Source organism: Zea mays, chromosome 7 (assembly GCF_902167145.1).
Source record: "Zea mays cultivar B73 chromosome 7, Zm-B73-REFERENCE-NAM-5.0, whole genome shotgun sequence".
NCBI lineage: Eukaryota > Viridiplantae > Streptophyta > Magnoliopsida > Poales > Poaceae > Zea > Zea mays.
In genome coordinates this window covers 148744870-148768455 of record NC_050102.1, presented here as the reverse complement: position 1 = coordinate 148768455, position 23586 = coordinate 148744870, and the positions used below count along the sequence as shown (strand labels likewise).

General features: G+C 51.5%; 4 pseudogenes across 5 annotated transcripts; all 4 read right to left on the bottom strand.

The window, feature by feature from the left end:
• Nucleotides 1-15975: 15975 nt before the first annotated feature.
• On the bottom strand, nt 15976-19212 carry LOC115208757 (GTP-binding protein ERG pseudogene; annotated as a pseudogene). The gene is made up of 3 exons (NR_163904.1): nt 19036-19212; nt 17777-17842; nt 15976-16179 (listed from the first exon to the last, which is right to left on the bottom strand). The product of NR_163904.1 is annotated as a GTP-binding protein ERG pseudogene (transcript).
• LOC115208756 (protein disulfide isomerase pseudogene) lies at nt 17566-19212 on the bottom strand (annotated as a pseudogene). Of its 2 annotated transcripts, NR_163902.1 has the most exons (4): nt 19036-19212; nt 18818-18906; nt 17777-17842; nt 17566-17686 (listed from the first exon to the last, which is right to left on the bottom strand). The product of NR_163902.1 is annotated as a protein disulfide isomerase pseudogene, transcript variant 1 (transcript). The 2 variants fall into 2 exon arrangements; NR_163903.1 differs by lacking the exon at nt 18818-18906.
• Nucleotides 19213-19291: 79 nt separating this feature from the next.
• LOC115208755 (TIFY transcription factor pseudogene) lies at nt 19292-20492 on the bottom strand (annotated as a pseudogene). Its single transcript, NR_163901.2, has 2 exons — nt 20366-20492; nt 19292-20120 (listed from the first exon to the last, which is right to left on the bottom strand). The product of NR_163901.2 is annotated as a TIFY transcription factor pseudogene (transcript).
• Nucleotides 20493-20623: 131 nt separating this feature from the next.
• On the bottom strand, nt 20624-22095 carry LOC103633081 (TIFY transcription factor pseudogene; annotated as a pseudogene). Its single transcript, NR_163900.1, has 2 exons — nt 22020-22095; nt 20624-20826 (listed from the first exon to the last, which is right to left on the bottom strand). The product of NR_163900.1 is annotated as a TIFY transcription factor pseudogene (transcript).
• Between the last annotated feature and the right edge of the window lie 1491 nt (nt 22096-23586).

The following is a 23586-nucleotide window of genomic DNA, read 5'->3' as shown; positions in this document are numbered from 1 at the left end:
ACCCAGGGCTCGGACTCGGGCTCAGCCCCGGAAGACGGCGAACTCCGCTCCGCCCGACCCAGGGCTCGGACTCGGGCTAAGTCCCAGAAGACGGCGAACTCCGCTCCGCCCGACCCAGGGCTCGGACTCGGGCTCTGCCCCGGAAGACGGCGAACTCCGCTCCGCCCGACCCAGGGCTCGGACTCGGGCTAAGTCCCGGAAGACGGCGAACTCCGCTCCGCCCGACCCAGGGCTCGGACTTGGGCTCAGCCCTAGGAGACGACGAAATCCGCCTCGCCCGACCCAGGGGCTCGGACTCGACCTCGACCACGGAAGACAGACTCGACCTCGGCTTCGGAGGAGCTTCCACATCGCGCAACCTAGGGCACAGACCAGCCACGTCAACAGGAGGCGCCATCATCACCCTACCCCGAGCTGACTCGGGCCGCAGGGAACAAGACCGGCGTCCCATCTGGCTAGCTCCGCCAGATAGGCAATGATGGCGCCCCGCGTACTCTGTGATGACGGTGGCTCTCAGCCCCCTTACGGAAGCAAGAGGACGTCAGCAAGGACTCAACCATTCCGACAGCTGTCCCTCCGCCAGGCTCCATCGCTCCTCCGACGGCCACGACATCACACCGGCTGGGTGCCAAATTCTCTCCGGCTGCCACAACAGCATGTACTTAGGGCGCTAGCTCTCCTCCGCTAGACACGTAGCACTCTGCTACACCCCCATTGTACGCCTGGATCCTCTCCTTATGCCTATAAAAGGAAGGACCAGGGCCCTCTTAGAGAGGGTTGGCCGCGCGGGGACGAGGACGGGACAGGCGCTCGCTTGAAGCCGCTCGCTCCCTCTCCCGCGTGGACGCTTGTAACCCCCTACTGCAAGCGCACCCGACCTGGGCGCGGGACGAACACGAAGGTCGCGGGATTCTCACCTCAATCACGCCGGTCTCCGGCCGCCTCGCTCTCCCCCCTTCGCGCTCGACCCATCTGGGCTGGGGCACGTGGCGACATTCACTCGTCGGCCCAGGGACACCCCGGTCTCGAAACGCCGACAGTTGGCGCGCCAGGTAGGGGCCTGCTGCGTGTTGACGAACAGCTTCCCGTTAAGCTCCAGATGGGCAGTCTCCAGCAACCTCTCCAACCCGGGACGGTGCTCCGTTTCGGGAGTCTTGAGTTCATGTCCCTCGACGGCAGCTACGACATGATACTCCTTCCACCGCCGCGCGACAACGACAATGGCGGCCGACAGCCCGCCCGCCGGCGGCGGAATCGACGACGTCTTCCCCGCGTGGTGGAAGAACAACCTTCGAGCTCATCCTGCCCTTTCCCCCGCCGACGGAGGGGAAGGCAGGGCGACCAAGGCCAAGCAGGAGGCAGCACCTCGTCGGCTGTCGAGCGAGTCGACAGCGCCGACACCCCAACGAGGGGCGCACCGGGTATCGACTTCGCGCTTGAGACGAAGACGAGCGTCGTCTCCCCGCGATGCGCCAATCCCGAGCAAGCGGACGACGCCAGCGCGCTCGCGAAAAGCTTGCTGGACGTCACCCTCGTACCTGAGACGACGGTGCAGTCAGTCCCCGACGTGACTTTATCGCCGCTCGTCGACCAAGAGGTACCAACCGATTCCCATCCCACGTCATCTGGGTTCAGCCTCAACCCGCCTAGCGACCTCGCCTTGGCGGGCGCTCTCGTAGAGGCGAGTCCAAACCCTCTAGGGTTTCGCATGCGGTCACCTCGGGACCAGCTGACGGACGTCTCGACCTACGGGCCCTCTGGGTCCGAGGAAGACGACGAGCCCAGCATCTGTTGGGATTTCTCTGGACTTGGCAACCCCGGTGCCATGCGGGACTTCATGACCGCATGTGACTACTGCCTCTCCGACTGTTCCGACGGTAGCCGCAGCCTCGGCGACGAGGACTACGGCCCAAGCCGCGAATGTTTCCACGTCGATCTAGGGGGTCCCTCCGAAGGCAATCATCTCGGCATGCCGGAGGACGGTGATCTCCCTAGGCCGGTGCCCCGCGTTGACATCCCACGGGAGCTAGCTGTGGTCCCCGTTCAGGCGGGGGGCCATGACCCACAACTCGAGCAAATCCGCGGGGTGCAGGCCAGGCTCGACGAGGGAGCAGGAGCGCTTGAGCCGATCCGCCGGGACGTCGGGCAGGCATGGGCTGGCCAACCCCCGGCCGGAGAAATACGTCATCTGCCTCAGGGTTTCCAGCTCCGCGTCGCCGACAACGTCAGGGTCAGGCCACCACCCGCATCTAGTGGGGTCGGCCAGAACCTGGCTGCAGCAGCGATGCTTCTCCGCGTGATGCCGGAGCCATCAACCGCCGAGGGCCGGCGAATCCAGGGGGAGCTCAAGAATCTCCTGGAAGGCGCCGCGGTCCGACGGGCCGAGAGCTCTGCCTCCCGAAGGCAGGGGTACCCCTCGGAACCTCATGCCGCGACTTCCCGATTCATGCGGGAAGCCTCGGTCTACACCGGGCGCACGCGCAACACCGCGCCTGCGGCCCCGGGCCGCCTCGGCAACGAGCACCATCACCGCGACCGTCGGGCCCACCTCGACGAGAGGGTGCGCCGAGGCTACCACCCCAGGCGTGGGGGACGCTACGACAGCGGGGAGGATCGGAGTCCCTCGCCCGAACCACCTGGTCCGCAGGCCTTCAGCCGGGCCATCCGACGGGCACCGTTCCCAACCCGGTTCCGACCCCCGACTACTATCACAAAGTACTCGGGGGAGACGAGACCGGAACTGTGGCTCGCGGACTACCGTCTGGCCTGCCAACTGGGTGGAACGGACGATGACAACCTCATCATCCGCAACCTCCCCCTGTTCCTCTCCGACACCGCTCGCGCTTGGTTGGAGCACCTGCCTCCGGGGCAGATCTCCAACTGGGACGACCTAGTCCGAGCTTTCGCCGGCAATTTCCAGGGCACGTACGTGCGCCCCGGGAATTCCTGGGACCTCCGAAGCTGCCGGCAGCAGCCAGGAGAGTCTCTCCGGGACTACATCTGGCGATTCTCGAAGCAGCGCACCGAGCTGCCCAACATCACCGACTCGGATGTCATCGGCGTGTTCCTCGCCGGCACCACCTGCCGCGACCTGGTGAGCAAGTTGGGTCACAAGGCCCCCACCAGGGCGAGCGAGCTGATGGACATCGCCACCAAGTTCGCCTCCAGCCAGGAAGCGGTCGAGGCTATCTTCCGAAAGGACAAGCAACCCCAGGGCCGCCCATCGCAAGATGCTCCCGAGGCGTCGACTCAGCGCGGCGCCAAGAAGAAAGGCAAGAAGAAGTCGCAAGCGAAACGCGACGCCGCCGACGTGGACCTTGTCGCCGCCGCCGAGTACAAGAACCCTCGGAAACCCCCCGGAGGTGCCAACCTCTTCGACAAGATGCTCAAGGAGCCGTGCCCCTATCACCAGGGGCCCGTCAAGCACACCCTTGAGGAGTGCGTCATGCTTCGGCGCCACTTCCACAGGGTCGGCCCACCCGCGGAGGGTGGCAGGGCCCGCGACGACGACAAGAAGGAAGATCACCAAGCAGGAGAGTTCCCCGAGGTCCGCGACTGCTTCATGATCTACGGTGGGCAAGCGGCGAATACCTCGGCTCGGCACCGCAAGCAAGAGCGCCGGGAGGTCTGCTCGGTGAAGGTGGCGGCGCCAGTCTACCTAGACTGGTCCGACGAGCCCATCACCTTCGACCAAGCCGACCACCCCGACCACGTGCCGAGCCCGGGGAAATACCCGCTCGTCGTCGACCCCGTCATCGGCGACGTCAGGCTCACCAAGGTCCTTATGGACGGAGGCAGCAGCCTCAACATCATCTACACCGAGACCCTCGGGCTTCTGCGTGTCGATCTGTCCTCCGTCCGAGCAGGCGCTGCGCCCTTCCATGGGATCATTCCCGGGAAGCGCGTCTAGCCCCTCGGACAACTCGACCTTCCCGTCTGCTTCGGAACACCCTCCAACTTCCGAAGGGAGACCCTGACGTTCGAGGTGGTCGGGTTCCGAGGAAACTACCACGCGGTACTGGGAAGGCCATGCTACGCGAAGTTCATGGCCGTCCCCAACTACACCTACCTGAAGCTCAAGATGCCGGGCCCCAACGGGGTCATCACTGTCGGCCCCACGTACAAACACGCGTTCGAATGCGACGTGGAGTGCGTGGAGTACGCCGAGGCCCTCGCCGAGTCCGAGGCCCTCATCGCCGACCTGGAGAGCCTCTCTAAGAAGGTGCCAGACGCGAAACGTCATGCCGGCAACTTCGAGCCAGCGGAGACGGTTAAGGCCGTCCCCCTCGACCCCAATGGCGACGCCTCCAAGCAGATCCGGAACGGCTCCGGGCTCGATCCCAAATAGGAAGCAGTGCTCGTCGACTTTCTCTGCGCGGACGCTGACGTCTTCGCGTGGAGTCCCTCGGACATGCCCGGCATACCGAGGGATGTCGCCGAGCACTCGCCGGACATTCGAGCCGGAGCCCGACCCGTCAAGCAGCCTCTGCGCCGATTCGACGGGGAGGAGCGCAGAACCATAGGCGAGGAGATCCACAAGCTAATGGCGGCGGAGTCCATCAAAGAGGCGAAAGGCGTCAAGCTCAATCCCGAAATGTGGGTTTTCGGGGTGCCCCAGGGCATGGTCTTGGGGTTCATCGTCTCCAAGCGGGGCATCGAAGCCAACCCGGAGAAGATCGCGACCATCGCACAGCACCCCGAGCCCTTGATTGGGCGCACCTGGGGGCTACACGCACCCCCGGGAAGGGCCGCTTGTCATCGCCAAAGTTCTGAAGCTCGGAACGTACAAGCCGGCCAACAGTCAAGGCGAGGTCTACGGCAACGCCTGGAACATCCAACAGCTACGTCGCTTCTACCTTTAAGATGTTTTCAAGTTGTTCGTATACCTCGCTCCCACGCAAGTCTTAGTCGTCAAGGAAGGGTCAGCCTCGCCTCGGCAGAGCCCGACCCTCCCTTGGGGGCTAAAAAGGGGGGAACCCCCCTGCGTCAAGATTGGGGGACCTCTCTGCTTCCAAAATTTTCAATCAAAAAGGCTTTTGCGTTCCCCCGGCTATGTCAGAAGCAGGACCCCAAGGAGCGAACGTGGGTGCATGTAAGTGGCAAGGCCGACTGTGCCGAGGGACTCCCATGCCTCCGGGTTAGGGACACCTCACTCGTCACCCGCCACGAAAAGTGACCCCTACTTGGGGAAGCCACCCTGTTACTAACAGGCGAAGCCGGACACGCAAAATAAAAGGAAAAGGAGTACGACTTCATGCAACGGTAACAAAGTGTTCAGGCCTCAGCGGTCGCAGAAAGACACACGCGCATCCAACAGAAACTGTTCCAACAGAGTTAGGCGTCGCCTTGGGAAGGAGCCGCGCCTTCAGCTCCGTCCCCACCTTCGGCAAAGTCCATCTCGGCTTCCGGCGATGGCGCAGGTGGGAGGATCTCCGCCTCAAAGGTGGTCGCCAGCACTGCGCTCGGACCCGCGGCGGCCGCATCGAGCCTTTGGACTTCTGCCAGGGCGGCTTCATCTTCGTCGGGAAGGCAATACCCCTCGCTAACCCGCTCCAGGTCCACAACGTAGTGGGAAGCGAGCACGGCGAAGGCTCGCCTGACGCCGTGATGTAGCGCCTAGCGGAGTCTGCCGCGCACATGATCGCCCAAGACTTGAAGGCGACTTTGAGGGGAGCTTCCTGAGGGGACGTCGCCGGAGCCAAGGATCCGGTAAACGTCCGAGACGGCCTCGGACATGGCCGCGTGGTCGGCCTCCCTCTGCTCGGCCGCCCCGGCAAGCGCCTCGGCAAGCGCCTCGGCGGACTCATCAAGGGCGGACGCGAGCTCTGCGAACAGCCAGAAGAAAGATCTCAAACACAAGTAGAGGAAACAAGCAGGAACGAAAACCAAGGATGGCCAAGGCGTACCTCCGGCTCGGGCACGCTGCACCGAGGCTGCGACCTGGGCTACGGCTAAGTCGGCTGCAAGGGTTTCGGCCCGGCTTTCGGCCTCGGCAGCCCGACCCCGAGATTGGTCCCGCTCCTTGACGACCCGGTCAAACTCCGACCGCTGTCATTGCGCTTCTACGCGCGCCGCGGCCGCCTCCGCGCGCGCCGCTACCGCCTCGGCTCTCAGATAGGTGCAGAGCAACTGAAGGTCCGCTACCTCGGCACCCTGCTGAGAGAGGCGCGCAGTAGCCCCGGCGAGCGAGGTCCTCAGGGATCGCAGCGAGCCCCAGACGTCGACCTCGCGGCGGATGAACGACGACTTGGCGGCGCTCCGATCCGTCAGATCCTGAGGGAAGGAAGCAGGGCGTCACGAAAGACGCCTTGGTCACAAAAGAGAAAAGGTACGCCTGAAACCGTTACCTGGAGGATTTTGGGAACGTCCCTGCAGAAAACCTCCAGCGACGACCGGAGCGACCCCACCGTTGCTTCGGCACACTCGCGGAGCTCGTCCCAGGACTGGTCCTCCCATTCATCGTCGAGAACGAAGACAGGATTCGAGGCCTCACGGGTCCGGAACCGGAGCAACTGGCGCCGGCCCTCGGAGCTCCGCCGCACAGCGACGAGGCTAACGCCCGGCGGGACGGATCGCGTCCCCACGCCCCCCTCTTCCGAGGCACCGAGCGCCGACGCATCAGCCGTCTCAACGTCGGCAGCGACCGGTCGCTCCCCGACTGGGACGGCGACGACTTCAGTAGCGGCAGGCGCCGGCATGGCCGGCACGTCCGGTGGGCACGGGGCCACGTCCGCGTCAGCTGCCTCCCCTATCACAATGGCCGCCTCAGCAGAAGAGCCAGCCTCGGGAGCCCGCTCCACAACGACTGGTGCCGCCTGAGCCCCCTGCTGAGGAGCGCCATGCGAGAAGGTTGGCTGAACGGCAAGGCCCGGAGCGGCGCTGGCCGCGCAAGCCGGCGCCATCTTAAGGGCCTTCCGGGGTGCCAGGTCGGTCAGGCCATGGCTCCGCTTGCTGAGGAAAAAAGGAAAATCACGGCCGGGACATATGAATGAAAAGCCAGGACGAAGACATTCCGAGATACTTACCCGCTCCGGGCCATGATCAACCGTGCCTGGGGGGAGGTCTCTTGGGTCTCGACCCCCGGAACCGCCGCCGAGGTCCGCTTCGCCGGCAGCTTCGGCACCACCCTTGCTTTGAACGCCCTGGACGCCCAGGGGGCGGACTGCCCAGGCACTATCACGGCGACCTGAGGGTCGCTCCCGACGGCTCTCGGGGAGCAGACACCCCGGCCTGGCTCCCCGGGGTCGCCTCAGCTCCTCCAGCCGAGGGGTCAGGTACCCTCTCGGATTGCCCCCGCCCCTCGGGCCGGGACCCTGGCGTCCCGACTCCGGGGACTGACGGCATCAGCCCGCTCGGGGGCTGGTTTGATGGCTCCTGGCCAAACCCCAAGCCGGGGCTGAGGCCAAGGCGGGCAACCATGTCGTCCTCCTCGTCATCATCTTCATCATCGTCGTCGTCGTCGGGCGTTTCCGGCGACGGCTCCCTCGGGAGTCCCTCCCTCTCCTGCCGGCAACGAAGCTTTTCCAAGGCGTCTCGAGCCTGCCTCCGCTCGCGGGCCCGGGCCTTCTCCGCGTCCTTCTTCTTCTTCTTCTCCTCCGCGGCGACCCGCCGCGCTGCTCGGTCCACCGCGTCCTGCGGACCCGTGGCAGGGAAGGCTTGTGCCACCCCACCTCCTGAAGAAGGGGGAAAACCCCAATCGTAAGAACCAGGAACAACCCGATGCAAGAGAAAGGAAGAAGCGGACACTCACCAGAGTCACGCACCCTTGATCTGGGCGCATCAAAAGCTGGGAGAAGGCGTTGGGGTCCGGCTTCCCCAACGCGACGGACACCCGCCCGTGGAGGATGTCGAAGAGAAGAGGATCAGAGGACATCCGCGAGCCCTCCAAGTCAGCCTCCGGTGTCATCTCCCAAAGCGACAGCCGTCGCTCCGCCAAGGGAAGCACCCTCCGACGGTGGATGGCGGCAATCACTCCCGCAGCGGTGAGTCCCCCCTTCCGCAACGCCTCCAAGGCCTGGAGAAGGGGTTCGAGGTTCTTTTGTCTTTCGTGCGGGGTCCCGTGGCGCCAAGCATCGGTGGCGGTGGTGACTACTCGCTGGGAGAACGGCGGGAGCAACTCGCTGTCATTCCGGAGGTAGAACCACCGGCGCTGCCACCCCTTGTTCGAGGACACGAGGATGGCGGGAATATATAGCGACGCCCGCGACTGCCTCAGCAGGAGGGTGCAGCCGCCGGCCCGCACCGCTGCACGGACCTTCCTCTCCCCCGTCGGCGAGGCAAAAAGCTCCGCGAAAAAGAGATGGGTCCACAAATCCCAATGGGGGGCGATCCCCAAGTACCCCTCGCACACCGCTACGAAGATGGCGGCCTGCAAGATGGAGTTGGGGCTGAGGTTGTGCAACTCCACCCCGTAGTGGTGCAGGATCGCCCGCATGAAGCGGCTCGCCGGCACACCAAATCCCCGCTCGTGGAAGGAGACGAAGCTCACGATGTACCCCGGCGGTGGGGATGGAGCGGCTCCGCCCACAGGAGGAATCCATTCCGGTCGCTGCTCATCGGTGAGAGGGCGAAGTAAACCCTCGCCAACAAGGTCCTCCAGATCACTCGCCGTCACCGTGGAAAAAGGCCATGGGTCGCGCGGCGAGATGATGGTCACCCGGTCAGCCATCACCGAGCGGAAGGGGTGGCGGCGCAAGGGGCAGGGAGGGCGGTTTCCTCTTCTCTGGCTAAGTCTCTCGGGTTGCGAAAACCTAAGAGGGAGGCAGGAAGCGGAGCAAAGAACCGTCACCAGACCCTCTCCCGGGTATATAAAGACCAAGGCGAGACCAGTGCAAACGTTCCGCCCGGACCGGACGCGGGATTTGAAAACGCAAAGCGAAACAGCCGTTCCCCGGACGGCTCGCGCACGCGCAACGGCCGCCCCGCGAACCACTCGCCCCGTCGCATTAACTCCGCGGCGGGACAGGCGGCGCCTCTGGCAGGAGAAGCAGGCGACGCTTCGCCTTCGCCATAATAACCGCGCCAAAAAAGGTACGACGCTTCGTTCGATTTCGTATCCTTTTCCTTTTTCCTCTTTCTCTCTCTTGCAACAGGGATCGGGAAAGGGGATACCCCGAAATGGATCCTTCCCCGTGAAGGAACCAGGCTCCGAGCCCCCCTACTGATCAGAGGTTCGAAGGCTGGCCCCCCGGAAGGGTTCGACAGCCGCCTCAGGTCGCGTGGGCCCTACACCCACTACTGGTCAGAGGTTCGAAGGTCGGCCCCTCGGAAGGGTTCCACGGCCGCCTCAGGCTACTTGGGCTCCACGCCCATTACTGATCAGGGGTTCGAAGGCTGGCCCCCGAAGGGTTCACAGCCGCCTCAGACGCCGAGCGAGGGATGACCATGGGTACGTTCGATACATAACCGAGGCTCGATCTGCGCTCCCGAGGTACCCTAGGACATTTCCGAGACCAGCGGGAACAATCTTGTAACGGAATCCCATCAGAGGGAGGCATCGAGCCCTCGGACTCCGTCGCCAGGGGACCGGGTCCGGCAGATCACCCGCAGGTACTTTTGGGCGTGCCTCTGGGCCCCTAGCCGACCCCTAACGAACGGGGCATGGACGTCCACTCGGATTACCCGCTTGCAGCTCACCGGAGACACCATGTTCGGCGCCCATCGAGGGCAACATGGCGCTTTTCCCCCTCCTCCTTGCGGAAAGGCGACGCAGGGGCATATGTAAAAAAGCCGAGTCTGTTCCTGATCGCCCTCTCGCCCTGTGCAGAGGCTCGGGGGCTGCTCTCGCAGACCTGGCTCCGGCCGAACCGTTGACAGCGTCAACATACCAGCCCGAGAACTTGGGACCCGACCGTACACCCGAGCTACGGCCAGCTCGCATGAGGGAACAACCAGACCACCCGAAGCATTACGCAAGGCATTAAGACCTCGAAGGAGTGAAACCACTCCTCCGAGGCCTCGGGGGCTACACCCGGCGGGTGCGCTCGCGCGCACCCACCGGAACAAAATGCAACCGAGAAAGGCTGGTCCCCTTGCAAAAAAGTGCGACGAAAGCCTCCAAGCGAGTGCTAACACTCCCTTCGAGGCTCAGGGGCTACTGTCGGGGACCATAATTAGGGGTACCCTCAAGGCTCCTAATTCTCAGCTGGTAACCCCCATCAGCATAAAGCTGCAAAGGCCTGATGGGTGCGATTATGTCAGGGATCAGTCCATTCGAGCGACTCGATCACGCCTCGCCCGAGCCTAGCCTCGGACAAGGGCAGCCGACCCCAGAGGATTTCCGTCTCGCCCGAGGCCCCCCTCCAGCGGCGAACATATTTCCGGCTCGCCCGAGGCCCTGCCTTCGCTAAGAAGCAACCCTGACTAAATCGCCGCACCGACCGACCAAATCGCAGGAGCATTTAATGCAAAGGTGGCCTGACACCTTTATCCTGACGCGCGCCCCCTGGCTAGCAGAGCCGAAGTGACCGCCGTTACTTCGCTGCCCCACTGATCGGCCTGACAGAAGGACAACGCCGCCTGCGCCACTCCGACTGCGGTGCCATTTGACAGAGTGAGACTGACAGGCGGTCAGGCCCTGCCGAAGGCACCATAGGAAGCTCCGCTTGGCCCGACCCAGGGCTCGGACTCGGGCTAAGTCCCGGAAGACGGCGAACTCCGCTCCGCCCGACCCAGGGCTCGGACTCGGGCTAAGTCCCAGAAGACGGCGAACTCCGCTCCGCCCGACCCAGGGCTCGGACTCGGGCTCAGCCTCGGAAGACGGCAAACTCCGCTCCGCCCGACCCAGGGCTCGGACTCGGGCTAAGTCCTGGAAGACGACGAACTCCGCTCCGCCCGACCCAGGGCTCGGACTCGGGCTCAGCCCCGGAAGACGGCGAACTCCGCTCCGCCCGACCCAGGTCTCGGACTCGGGCTAAGTCCCGGAAGATGGCGAACTCCGCTCCGCCCGACCCAGGGCTCGGACTTGGGCTCAGCCCTAGGAGACGACGAACTCCGCCTCGCCCGACCCAGGGGCTCGGACTCGACCTCGACCACGGAAGACAGACTCGACCTCGGCTTCGGAGGAGCTTCCACATCGCCCAACCTAGGGCGCAGACCAGCCACGTCAACAGGAGGCGCCATCATCACCCTACCTCGAGCTGACTCGGGCCGCAGGGAACAAGACCGGCGTCCCATCTAGCTAGCTCCGCTAGATAGGCAATGATGGCGCCCCGCGTACTCTATGACGACGGTGGCTCTCAGCCCCCTTACGGAAGCAAGAGGACGTCAGCAAGGACTCAACCGCTCCGACAGCTGTCCCTCCGCCAGGCTCCATCGCTCCTCCGACGGCCACGACATCACACCAGCTGGGTGCCAAATTCTCTCCGGCTGCCACAACGGCATGTACTTAGGGCGCTAGCTCTCCTCCGCTAGACATGTAGCACTCTGCTACACCCCCCATTGTACGCCTGGATCCTCTCCTTATGCCTATAAAAGGAAGGACCAGGGCCCTCTTAGAGAGGGTTGGCCGCGCGGGGACGAGGACGGGACAGGCGCTCGCTTGAAGCCGCTCGCTCCCTCTCCCGCGTGGACGCTTGTAACCCCCTACTGCAAGCGCACCCGACCTGGGCGCGGGACAAACACGAAGGCCGCGGGATTCCCACCTCTCTCACGCCGGTCTCCGGTCGCCTCGCTCTCCCCCCTTCGCGCTCGCCCTCGCGCTCGACCCATCTGGGCTGGGGCACGCGGCGACATTCACTCGTCGGCCCAGGGACCCCCCGGTCTCGAAACGCCGACAGCTTTACGTATGGTGAATGTTGTATGTTATTGAGTGGTGTTTGTTCTTCTTGTTTGTTTGTGTGATATTCAGTGGTTGATCTAGTAGTTAAGAATCAAGATCTATTCCTATCCGTGGAAGGACCTCAAGTTTTCAATAAGCAAGGCAAGTGGACTTCTCCCTCTGCATACTCTGTTTGATCCCAAACAATACATTTAATAAAGTTTATTCTTTTGGATATGCATAATTTGACGGGTTACCTATTTAGATAACCTTTCCAACCTTATTCCTTGATCCAACCTGGGAATTATACTTTACCTTCGTAGCTATGCTATTGCTACAACTTAACTTTATACAGTCACTCCCGCTTATGATATTAATGTTCCAAAATGGTAAGTTTACATTATTGTTGTTAACCCGATGGTTAAACAAGATTATTGCATATTAATTGGAACATGGAGTGACCACCCGGGAAAACAGTGCAACCACGAGTGCTATCATGGCTCTGGCTTTGGTAATTAGCTTTATATGCTTAGTGCCTGGCAACCTTACCTGAAATATGGGCAAGAGGGGGAGCGGTAGGTGTTGGCAGCCCACGTTAACATGGGGACATATTCTTGGCTAAGGTACCTCACCCAGGGGGCCACCACCATCGTCTTTAGAAACCTTAGCGGGTTGCTTCGTATTAAGTGTATTTTGTGAAAGCCTCATAGTGGATCCCTAGCCACTATCCTCGGAAGTGTTTACGGGTTTTGGCCGACCCAGGCTAGAGGGGATACACGGCTTGTGGGTAAAGTTGTACCACCTCTGCAGAGTGTAAAACTGATATATCAGCCGTGCTCACGGTTATGAGCAGCCTGGACTCCTCACATGATAATTGAACTTGAAGATGGAAATAAATTGAGATCCGATGATCTGTCAATGGTTTGCTTAAGTGGTTTCACTTAAGTGTTTTTGATATACTCTTGTACCTTTATTTAATGGGAATACTTGGGATTCACACTTATTAGTAAGACAGGTGTTGTTAATAAAATGTTGACCAACTAAAATGCTTACTGCTCAACCATAGCCTCACCTTGTTACCTTGCATTAGTTTTTTCCCCACTTGCTGAGCCCCGACCATAAGTGAGCTCACCCTTGCTTAATTTTGATCAGAAGTTTGCAGATGAAGATATGATGCTGAACTCCATGGATGCTAGTCTAGTGATACCCCCGGTCATCTTCCTGTGGATGGATGTCCTTGTTTCGTTGTACTTTGATGAATAAAGGTTAAGACATTATGTCTGTTCGAAGTGTAATATGTTAATATAATCGTTATTTACGCTTTTATGCATTGTTCTTTTGATATATTACACTTGTGACGTCAACATATGTGTGGAAATAGATCCTGGCACACATATGCGATGCACCCGGCTCTGCCCCTTAGAAACGGGTGTGACAGAAGTGGTATCAGAGGCAATGTGACCGTAGGTCGCTAGATTAGTTAGAAATGGAAAGCCCAGTCAGTCGTTCAAAACTTGACTTAATTGTCTCCATAACAACTTACTTTATACAAAAACTCGTCTCTTTTATCTTCAACCCTTCTTGTCTGATTTTTGGTCTATCCGAAGGTTCTAATGAGAAGCATTGCAAGATGATCAAGCTAGGATTGCGGAACTTGAAGCGAAGTTTGCCAGAAGAAACCTTCTCGAAGCTATCGACGATGCCCTATTCTCTATCTTATCCCCACTCTGCAAGAAGTTTTCGTTATAGATCTCTTGGATCTATTATCATTCTTCTTGGTTAGGTTGATAGGATAGTTCTATAGTGTTAAGTTTTCGACTAGATCGGTAAAGACGACGTTATATTGTGGTTGTTTTCTAACTCATAATATTGTTATATAACCCTTGATTTCTTCTACTCTTGTTTTCTTGCCATTGTATTGTCATCCTTGGACAATATCTACCTTGATATATTGAACTCTTTGTCTCTCTACTTCTCTCCTTAATAATGCCCTTGTATTTTGTATCCTTAAAAAAAATTCTCATATCCTTGGTTGTACAATTTATCCTTGCTTCATCAGTTAGTGGTTATCTTATTTCACTCTTGGTCACTAACAATAATGTTTTGATCTTGTCTACATCCTTGTTATTTCTGATCAGATTCCTTAATTTTATAATATCTTCCTTATTTCTAACCTTGTCCCGCCTTTCAAAAAAACTATATGAAATTGTTTTCCCTATGCAAGATTGTCTTTTGATTGAATGAATAACATCGAGTTATGTTGTGCTGATATGTTTGAGTTGATGTTAGTTATCTTTGTGACTATGTTTGATTTGCTTCTTTGTAATGATTGTTGTTGTATTGTGTGACTTTTGTCCACAATGACATCAGTTAGCTAGGTAAAACCTTAGATAGATGGGTTTTCTCTGCTCTCTATACTCTATCTTTGCTCAACCCTTTCTTCCCTTCCATTCTTCCATACCCATACAGATGTCAGACCTTGGAATGTCAACTACAAGTGATGTCACTAAATGCAAAGAATGCGGTGTGTTGGTAAGTCAAAACAACAATATAAATAAAACAGCTGATGAACAGACATTCAAGACACAAAAGGATGCACAACCAAACCAACAGATAAATGATCTTGGAACATGTTGTTGTTGCGAGTACTATGGAATTCCTTGTCGCCAGATCAGTACAAACGTTTGTTGAAACTACAAAACAGAAGAATCGGATTTTATTTTTTGGCATAAAAAGTCAATGGTCTCTCCAAGAACAACTAATAGCAAATGCACTGTCAGACGATGAATTGTCAGGTATTCCAAAAAGGAAACATCACAAGAATGCCCAACCCCAAGAAGAAACACAGGAGGGTTACATTGATGGATGGACTATTACTTGCACACAGTTTCAGCCTCATGGTCGCATCAGGTCCAAGAAACAAAAAGGGAAACATGGAAAAAGTCAAGAATTAACCGCAAGAAAAGCTTGCTATCTATGTGGACGTGAAGGTCATTACTTCCATAATTGTCCTGAGAAGAGTTCACTACAGATCACCTCCGAGATGAAGCTATCTCAGTCTTCAGACATGGAATATGAACAAAAATGCACAGAAACTTCTGTCAACATCGTGAAGAACAACAAAAGGAATAGGAAAATGTTTGGATACATGAGTAATCCACCTCAACCACAAGCAAAAGTCCCGAAACACATGGATACCCAAATAGAAGAATCAAGCCAGACTCAGCTATATGAGATACAGACACTCAATCATCCCTCATCACCTATTGGTCAAGCAAAGTTGACTCGCAAAGAACTCAAAGCAAGAGGTGCTTGCTACTACTGCAAAAGTGAAGGACATATTATTCGTGAATGCCCCAAGAAGCGTCTAGACCGACTAAAGAAGAAGACGGTGAAGCAAGACCCAAACAATAACCCATAAGACCAACCAGCTATAAGTACGATGATGAAGATCGCTTGATTAGTAGTCATTGCGGAGCGAAGAAATGAAGAAGTTCCTTAAGTTTAGAAGAGTTAAAGTGTGAACCAAGAACCTATGAGTAACCATATAGCACCATTATTTTCTTGCTAGCCTTCCCTAATCTCGAGGACGAGATTCTTTTTAAGAGGGGTAGATTTTGTAACACCCTAAATCCATCAATTGAAAATAACTCAGTTTGATGTATTAGTTTTCGATAGAAGGAAAAATATTTATGTTTATAAATAATGAAGTGGCGACATAATTAAATCGAACAATTTTCTTGAATAGTAAAATTTTAACAAGTGTTTGATGCATTCATTTTTGGAGCATGATTTTTGTTTGTTCATAAATTGCAAAGGTTTCATTTTTAATTACTTTGTGTGTGACACCAATTTATTTAATTAAATAAAAATTTTAGGTCTAAAATTATTTGATCTTAAATGGGGTGCCTTTACCTATAAAATATTATTTTTAGATTTATTATATTTTTTTAATATTTTAATATACATTTATATATATTATATATGTTTAAAAAAATAAAAGAAAAATAAAAATATTGAAATGCACGAATGCCCATGCAAGCCCAACCGGCTCCTCTCCTCTCTTCTTTTCTTACTAGGTATATGCCCGTGCGTTGCCACGAGAGTTAAAAATTAGTATAAAACATAAATATGGAACGATCAATATCACTATAATATGTAAAATATGTGTGGCAAAATATCATTGTAAAACTAATATTATATTGACGATATAAATATGTCAAAACATTTTTGAATCATAGTGAAAATCAGAATACTAATGAAACCTTTCATACACAAGAAGATCTTCGATTTCTTTTGCAACTATCAGGAGGTCCTTGTCTTCCACCAGGTCAACCTTATTCATGCACAATATATGCCTCTAGTTTGGCTTCACCTCCGTACCCAAACATTTAATTAACTTTATAACACGTGAATTAGGCCTGCATAAATGACCACATAGTTTAAAAAATATATTTACCATGACTTCTAACACAAAATATAAGTTAAACAAAAAATGTGAGTTCTACAGCAGGCTCTTGGTACAGGTGTTGTTTTGGATTCAATTTACTCTGATGACAAGATTACTTCGCCATCATTCAGTGCAGTTTTGGACCCTCAGACACCTAGGTGCAAGCGTAGTGCCTTAGGGTAGGTAGTGGATAAGGTGGTTGAAAGAAGGCAGAAGAGGATGAAAAATAATAGGAAATCAGTTGTGCGATCAAGAGCGAGAAAGCAGGTCAAATTCTATTGCCTGTTTATTTTTAGCTTCTGTATTAAATGCTATTGCTTGTTATAAATTCAACTTGAAGGCTTCCCGAAATGCTGAGTGGTACAGATTTTGGTGTTTATTCTGTACTATTTAGCATGAACTCATAATATTGTTTCTATTTTTATCAATCTTTCTTTTGAGTGGAGGGTATTCAACAAAGGATCTTGATATTGAACGGTCAATTCCTGCAAAACTGTTATTCCTCATATAGGTAAGTAATCGGTCGATGCTAGCTACTTATTCATTTCTCAGTTCCCTTTCCACTTCTTACTATGGCTCAACAGTCAACAGTTATGTGCTTACGCCATGTCGTGCTACTTGGTAACAAGTACTCTAACTACTATATATATACCTATATTACCGATAACTGCAATCGATCTAGAGTCCCATACAGCTATAATGCTCTGAGATTCTTATCTCTATTACCACTATCAAACCATCTCCTATGTTTAAATCTATTGTTTTCTTCCAGTCCTAGAAGAATGAATTTGAATTTAGTCTGCCAGCCTTTTACTGTCGTTTTGGTCTTAAATTTACCACCATCCTGGAAGGACCAAGTTCGTTATGTTCAGGTTGCTTGGTCTTGAATTTGAAGCAGCAACCAAAGGGAATGTAGAGTAGGGAAAGGAAGTTATTTTCCCTCTTATTGAAGTTTGTAAGGGGTACATCTATTGATTCAGAGAACTTATTGGATATTAGAAAATGTCTGTGTTTTTCTTCATAAGTCAATCGAACCAACAATGAGGAATTCCCATTGACCAACTACTATTCAGTTAGTACTACTCACTCAACTCAAATTTGTTAGATATACTTGCACCAGTCAATGAAAATGACAAATGAACTAATACATGTTTCCCATATCATAGCTTGCTAGGCATTGAAAATGAGAAGAGATATAACAAATAAAAATGTCATATACCTCAAGGAAGATGTTTTGATGGCTTTCAAAATATTGGTTAGTGGTTAAACAAATTTCATAGAAGGAAGATACCCAAATATTTCCAACGAATATATCAGGACCAACAATCCCATACCTGAGCCTATTGGACGCTGTTTTCCAATTTTAAACATCCTTGCACCTTTACTACACAAATTTTATCAAATGTCCAGAGGAGATTGTTACTGAGAGATGTTGAACCACATATTTCAGTAGTATGTTACAATGTTGCACCCTTAACCTTTGATTATTTCAAAGTTAGAATGCTTCAGAAATTCAGTCCCAGTACTACAAACACCTTAAAAGATTTAAGCAAATAAATAATGCTTACCTATTGACGCATTGGTTCTGATTTGTGGTACGACAGGAGTGTGCCATCCAGAAGACTTAAGCAAAACTGTTGTCCAGCAACACAATGCAATTAAGAAAAAATATAAACTGATCAAATCAAGCCTGCAATAACATTGTAACTGCAATATATGGGTTCATAAAACTGTAATATTGTGGCGGTGTATTCCAGGGTCACTTTCTTTTCATAACAACCAATGCTGCTTCTTTGGATTGAATACTACTCATTTGAAGATATTGAGTTAATATGCACACTACAAAAACTTGAATGCTTGAATGCATGTACAACAAAGATTTTTTGTATTCTATATGTCATAGAAGAGATAGCCTAAGGAACTCTAACCACCCCCACTGCTAACACCATGACCCATCTTACTGAAGTTTTTCAATTGGTCTGCAAAATCAGTTTCAAATGCTGGACCACCGTTATCCCTGGAGGAACTAAAAAGCTCAAGCAGCACGCAACATAATAATAAAGTACCAAAGACAGCATGCACGCTTAAAACAACCAAAGAAGTTCCATTCGTGCTCTTTTATTTGTCCGTAAAACTTCACTTTGTTGTTAGCATCTCATAGTGAATATTAGTGTTACGATGATATTTTGTCATATTAAATATATTGGTCAGAGTTCCTTAGACTATCTCTTTGGCAATGTGGAAGCTCCAAAATCAGTTGAGAGGCCTACACCAGTTCAAAAGCCAACTCCTCTGTTTCTGTAGAGAGACTAAAAGATATCGTTGCTGGCATTCAAAGTAGTAAATCAAACAATTACAAAAGTAGTAAATCAAACAATTACAAAATCAGTTGAGAAGCCTACACCAACTCAAAAGCCAACTCCTCCATCTTCTATAGAGGACTAAAAGATATTGTTGCCACTATTTTCGTGAATAACACCTGGCTTTGGGCTGAAGAGCATAGTTCTTGGTGCTATTTAGAAGTTTTTGTTTCTTTGAGTTCCAGAAAAATATTTCTCCTACCCTTATTTTAACAATTCCAAGGAAAAAAAGGAATTAGCATGACCGACCTCTAACTCTGTCCCCTGCTTTTTATCCAAATAGCTTGTTGTTTTATCCACTTATCTATGTTTACCGGCGTCGTGGAGGCGCCCAGAATCTTTAGAGAAACAAAAACAATGAAACATGCAACAAAAACATTCTAATTAAATATGCTAGAACCTCAGTTAGAAAATGAACATAGGTATTACATAGTGGCACTCGACTGCATGAAATGAATGAAACTGACCTCAGTGGAACTGGTGGAGCTCCATTTGGACCTCGGCCTTCTCAAGCTGGAGACACATCATCATGGCCATGGACTACGCTGCCACCACCACCTCCCGCAGCACCGAACACTCCTCCACGCCCACGCCCACCCCCACCGTCGTCGGGCCCGCCTCTCACCCCTCCAATCCTCGATCCCAGCCCTCAGCGTTGACATCATGGACTACCGCTGCTACAGCTTTCTGTAGCGCCGACATGCCCATATTGCTCAACCATAGTTAAAAGCGCAAAGTTCCCAACAAATAGTGATATAGAAGGAAGCACAAAAAACTCTTATGGCTAAGAAAGCTAATGTTTTCATCGATTCTAGACCAGTAAAAGGTGACAAACATATCAGAGGCATAAACACTTGTATGCTTCTTAGTTGTGCAATACACAACTGACTAATTCTCAATTAACCAAGTATCTATATGATATTAGTTGAAAATGAAATATCTTAGCTTACCATCCAATAGTATTGTTGTCAGCATTAACTTCACATAAGCACATCATCATCTCAAACTTAAAAAACATAAGTTTAGGAATGTGGAGGTTATGAGTAAAAAGTCTACAGCACATAGAGTTCAAATTACTCTATAGATGATCGCTGATCACATGTATCTGAAGATAATAAGGATAGATAATAAAGGATAGCTTATACAAGCTCGACATAACACAATTAGTGGTTCAAATCTCATGCTCGACCACACTGTCATAACACGTGACCAATGCTAGGATTGAAGCCCTATATAACACAATCATAGGTTCACATCAACTTGTAGCTAGACCATATTGAAGTAGATTAACAACATTAAATAAAAACTTGGAGGTACCTGCAACTTGGATTTGGTGCACAGAAACAATAGATATTTCCTAATCATGGAGAGCTTAGAACATCTAAGTTTGGAGCATAGAAACAATAGTTACTTGTGTGCCTACTGTGCCTTCTCAGTTTAGGAGCTTGGCACCAAATAGGACTTCAAACTCCCTGCTAAAACCCCACAGTTCAATCGCCTTATCAACAGGTAATTGTGCAACCAGCTATCTGTCAGCAATATAGCCAACTATCTGTCCACCAGCCAATTTACAGAAACCAACAAAAGCACCATTAGTACAAGATATCGTAGGTGGAAACAGAATTGTGAATGACCCAACATTTGTGGTGCAATCAGAGAATATTTGTATCGGCACATGAATATTAGTAGTTAACCAGTTTTGGTTCATGAGAGCAAACCACCTGGTTCTCAGTTTTTACTCCAAGAATGAAGAGAGAATACTTTTTTTGGAATTTTTGTCCTTAATTGGCTGCTTACCTGAAAAACAGAATGAACTTGTAATCCTGCAAAAAAACATAATGTGTAGTCCAATGCTCACAGTATAGGAGTTCACTAAAAATCCTGCAAAAAGCAGAATTAACTAAAAAAACGGATGAGTAGTCCAGTCATCACAAGAACATCAGCACCAAACTATGTTCAAACTGGTAAGCATTTTGCTCAGAAGAAATAGAAGGGGGATATATGATACTGGGAATATTATTTCAACAGAACAACCAAAGCATGTCAACATATTTCTTTGCTTTGATAGGACACAAGACAATATTACAGTAGAACTTGGCAGTCTTGGATGTAATAAGAGCAACTGTTAGAATTAAACCATGGTGAAATTACTCATCTAGTGAATATCCAAACAAAATCTGCAGACAACGTGAAACCATTACACTTATCATGTACCTCTCAAATACACGCAAAGATACCATTTCCTTGAATATATCCAACTGTCACAAAACAGAAGAAAAAAATTAACAGATTGAGACAGAAATTAACCCAATAGTCAGGGAAATTGGACAATAAAATATAAATAAAGAAGCATGCAAACAATAGCTAACTTTAACTTGAAGCATTCTATTTCAAGGCGTCTTATAATTTGGAATGGAGTAATTGATAAACGTTGATGGTAAAGTAAAAAACAACCCGGATCACCATTTTGTCCAGCCTTTTCTCCTTCCCTACTTCCTTTGTCAGGTAAAAGATGGAGTTTTGGAGTCCTTTATTCTTAAAGTTGTTAGGAGATTAAGAGATAGTGTGATTTTAGTTCCTAGATTTGACATTAACTTTTCGAGTACCATAATTATTTAGTGGGATAGCAATGCAGGGGAGTCAAGTTGGTTTACAAAAAATCTGCATGGTCAATGGGTTCCCAATTTTAAACAACTGAAGTTATGCAAACTAAAATTCTATGACACTTATTTAGTGCCATGGAACCATAAATAACTTCAGTAATTAATTGCTGGTATTGCCAAAATTGTATGAAATGAAACCAATAATAGTTGAAGTAATATCTATAGTTGTTAGAAAGTTCTTTGCTAGTATAATCGATGGCACAGGATTCATGGAAGAAACATAGCATAACTTATATACCACTTATTGTAAACAAAGCAATCAAATTGCATATTGGCAACTCAAAAGATTATCAGAAATCTCACAAAATTATATCCTAACTCCTATCGACACATATATTACGGTATACTAACTAAGCAACATAGTAAGGTGTTTTAAGACTTGTGGTTCCTTTTCTATCGAAATGATTAGACATTAGGATTCTTAAAATCTAGACTTAATGCAGCAGCAGCTAAACACCTACATGATAGCCATGACTGTGACCACACCTTAGTGAAAATTTCTCGTCAATGGCATCAACATTATTGTTAGATTTTTAGGATGATTTTCCTGTAGCCATGCAGGTGAGCATCTTGTGGAAAAATGGGCACTTAATAAGGGAAAGATGTGTAATTGTTAGAACATCACATGACAGATCTAATATTTTTTATTCTATTTTTGCTACAGATTTCACAAAAGTATGGACTTATCTATGTAATTACTGCGAATTTGACTGTTTTCCTTAAGCTTGCTAGGTTCTGATGTATAGATTATATTATGCGTTCAAAACAAATCGAGACAGAGTAATTACCTGCTCAGCTGCTCTTCGCTCTAGATGAGTTCTTAAAGGGTCATAGGCTATCCCTTTGAAAACAAAGACAAATAGCAATTCATTAGGTCTTTCAATCAATCAAGCGTCCAATTTTAAGTAAATTTTCATGATATACATGGAGATACAGCAAGGTAAGCTCATATCATTTTCGGAATACAATGGTATTAAACACCACATGTATTATGCAGAACGAACCTAATTTGGACTCTTAAAAATGTACAAACTGACCTGTCATGTGAATTCTCAAACAAAAAGTAAACTACATTTCAACACTGCACTGCAGCGTGCAAATGTGCAATAGCAGAGTTGAACATTTCATCAAACATCATGGTTGCACTGAGCAATCAAAAAACAATGTGTAACCAGTTATTGAACCTCACCGCTGCTTTTCCACACACGCGGGAACCGAGGAGAACAGAGATTAGGGTGCTCATTCTATAGATCATCAAGAACCATGTCGAGCATCTACAAAAACATGAATTACTTATGGGCTAAAGAGTCTTTGGCTAGAATGGTTGCATCTGGTTTTTTTGGCTTACATCACACACTATATTACTTAAGTGGATTTGAATTACTGATGTTAATTTAGGCTCTAGCTTGTTGATCTTGTGTGTCGTAGCATTGTTTTTTATTTGTTAGCTCGGTTTACTTTCTGCATTGACTATAGCTTTGGCTCTGTTTTGTGATTTATGAAGCCAGAAATAAGTATCTTAGGGCAGTTTAGACATAAGGGTCAATAATCAATGGATTTAAAACAAAAGTCAAACTGAGATGATTCATACCCCATTTTGAACTCCTTCAAGCCCATGCGTTTCGCTGCAAGGAATAAACATGGCTGCAGCGTCCGTGCGCTCCGATGCTAAGCAGAGCGAGGCGTGCAGGCAAGAGCAGGGAGTTTTAGGCCGTGCGCAGGAGGCGTAGGGAGCTCGATTAGTCGACCGGCTACTCTGCACCCTTCAGAAACGTGAGAGGAATGAGCGTAGAGGTGGCCAGTTCGGTTCAGGCAACAGCAGTCACACAGTCATTTTGTTGAGCATGAGGCTGAGGCCGAGGCTGGCTTGACCGTCTTCTTCTCCGGCTCCTTCGCGGGGGACGACGGGCGGGCGTAGGGCGCGCGCTCGACGAGGCGGTCCTTGCGCTTGGCCAGGAACCACGGCAGCGACGCCTTCCGGGCGATGGGCAGGTCGTCGCCGGCCGCGGGGCGCATGACCTCGGCCGTCTTCTCCGCCGGGAAGTCCTCGAACACCACCACCGTGCCACCGTAGAAGATGGTGAGCGGCGGCGCCGCGGCGGGGGCTGGGGTAGGCTCGGGCATCTCCTCGGCCCTCGCGGCGGCCGGCTCCTGCTGCTCGTCGGCGCCGACGTCCGCGCCAGGCATCAGGCTCAGGGTCGTGGTGGCCGGGGCGCCCGGAGGTGGAGGTGGAGGGAGCAGTTGTTAGCGTGCGTGTTGGGAGGAGAACTGCGAACGGGAGAGGGCAGAGGGAGCCATGTTGCGCGTGCGAAAGGGGATGGCTATCGTGGGAGGACACACGGAGCGCGGGTGGAT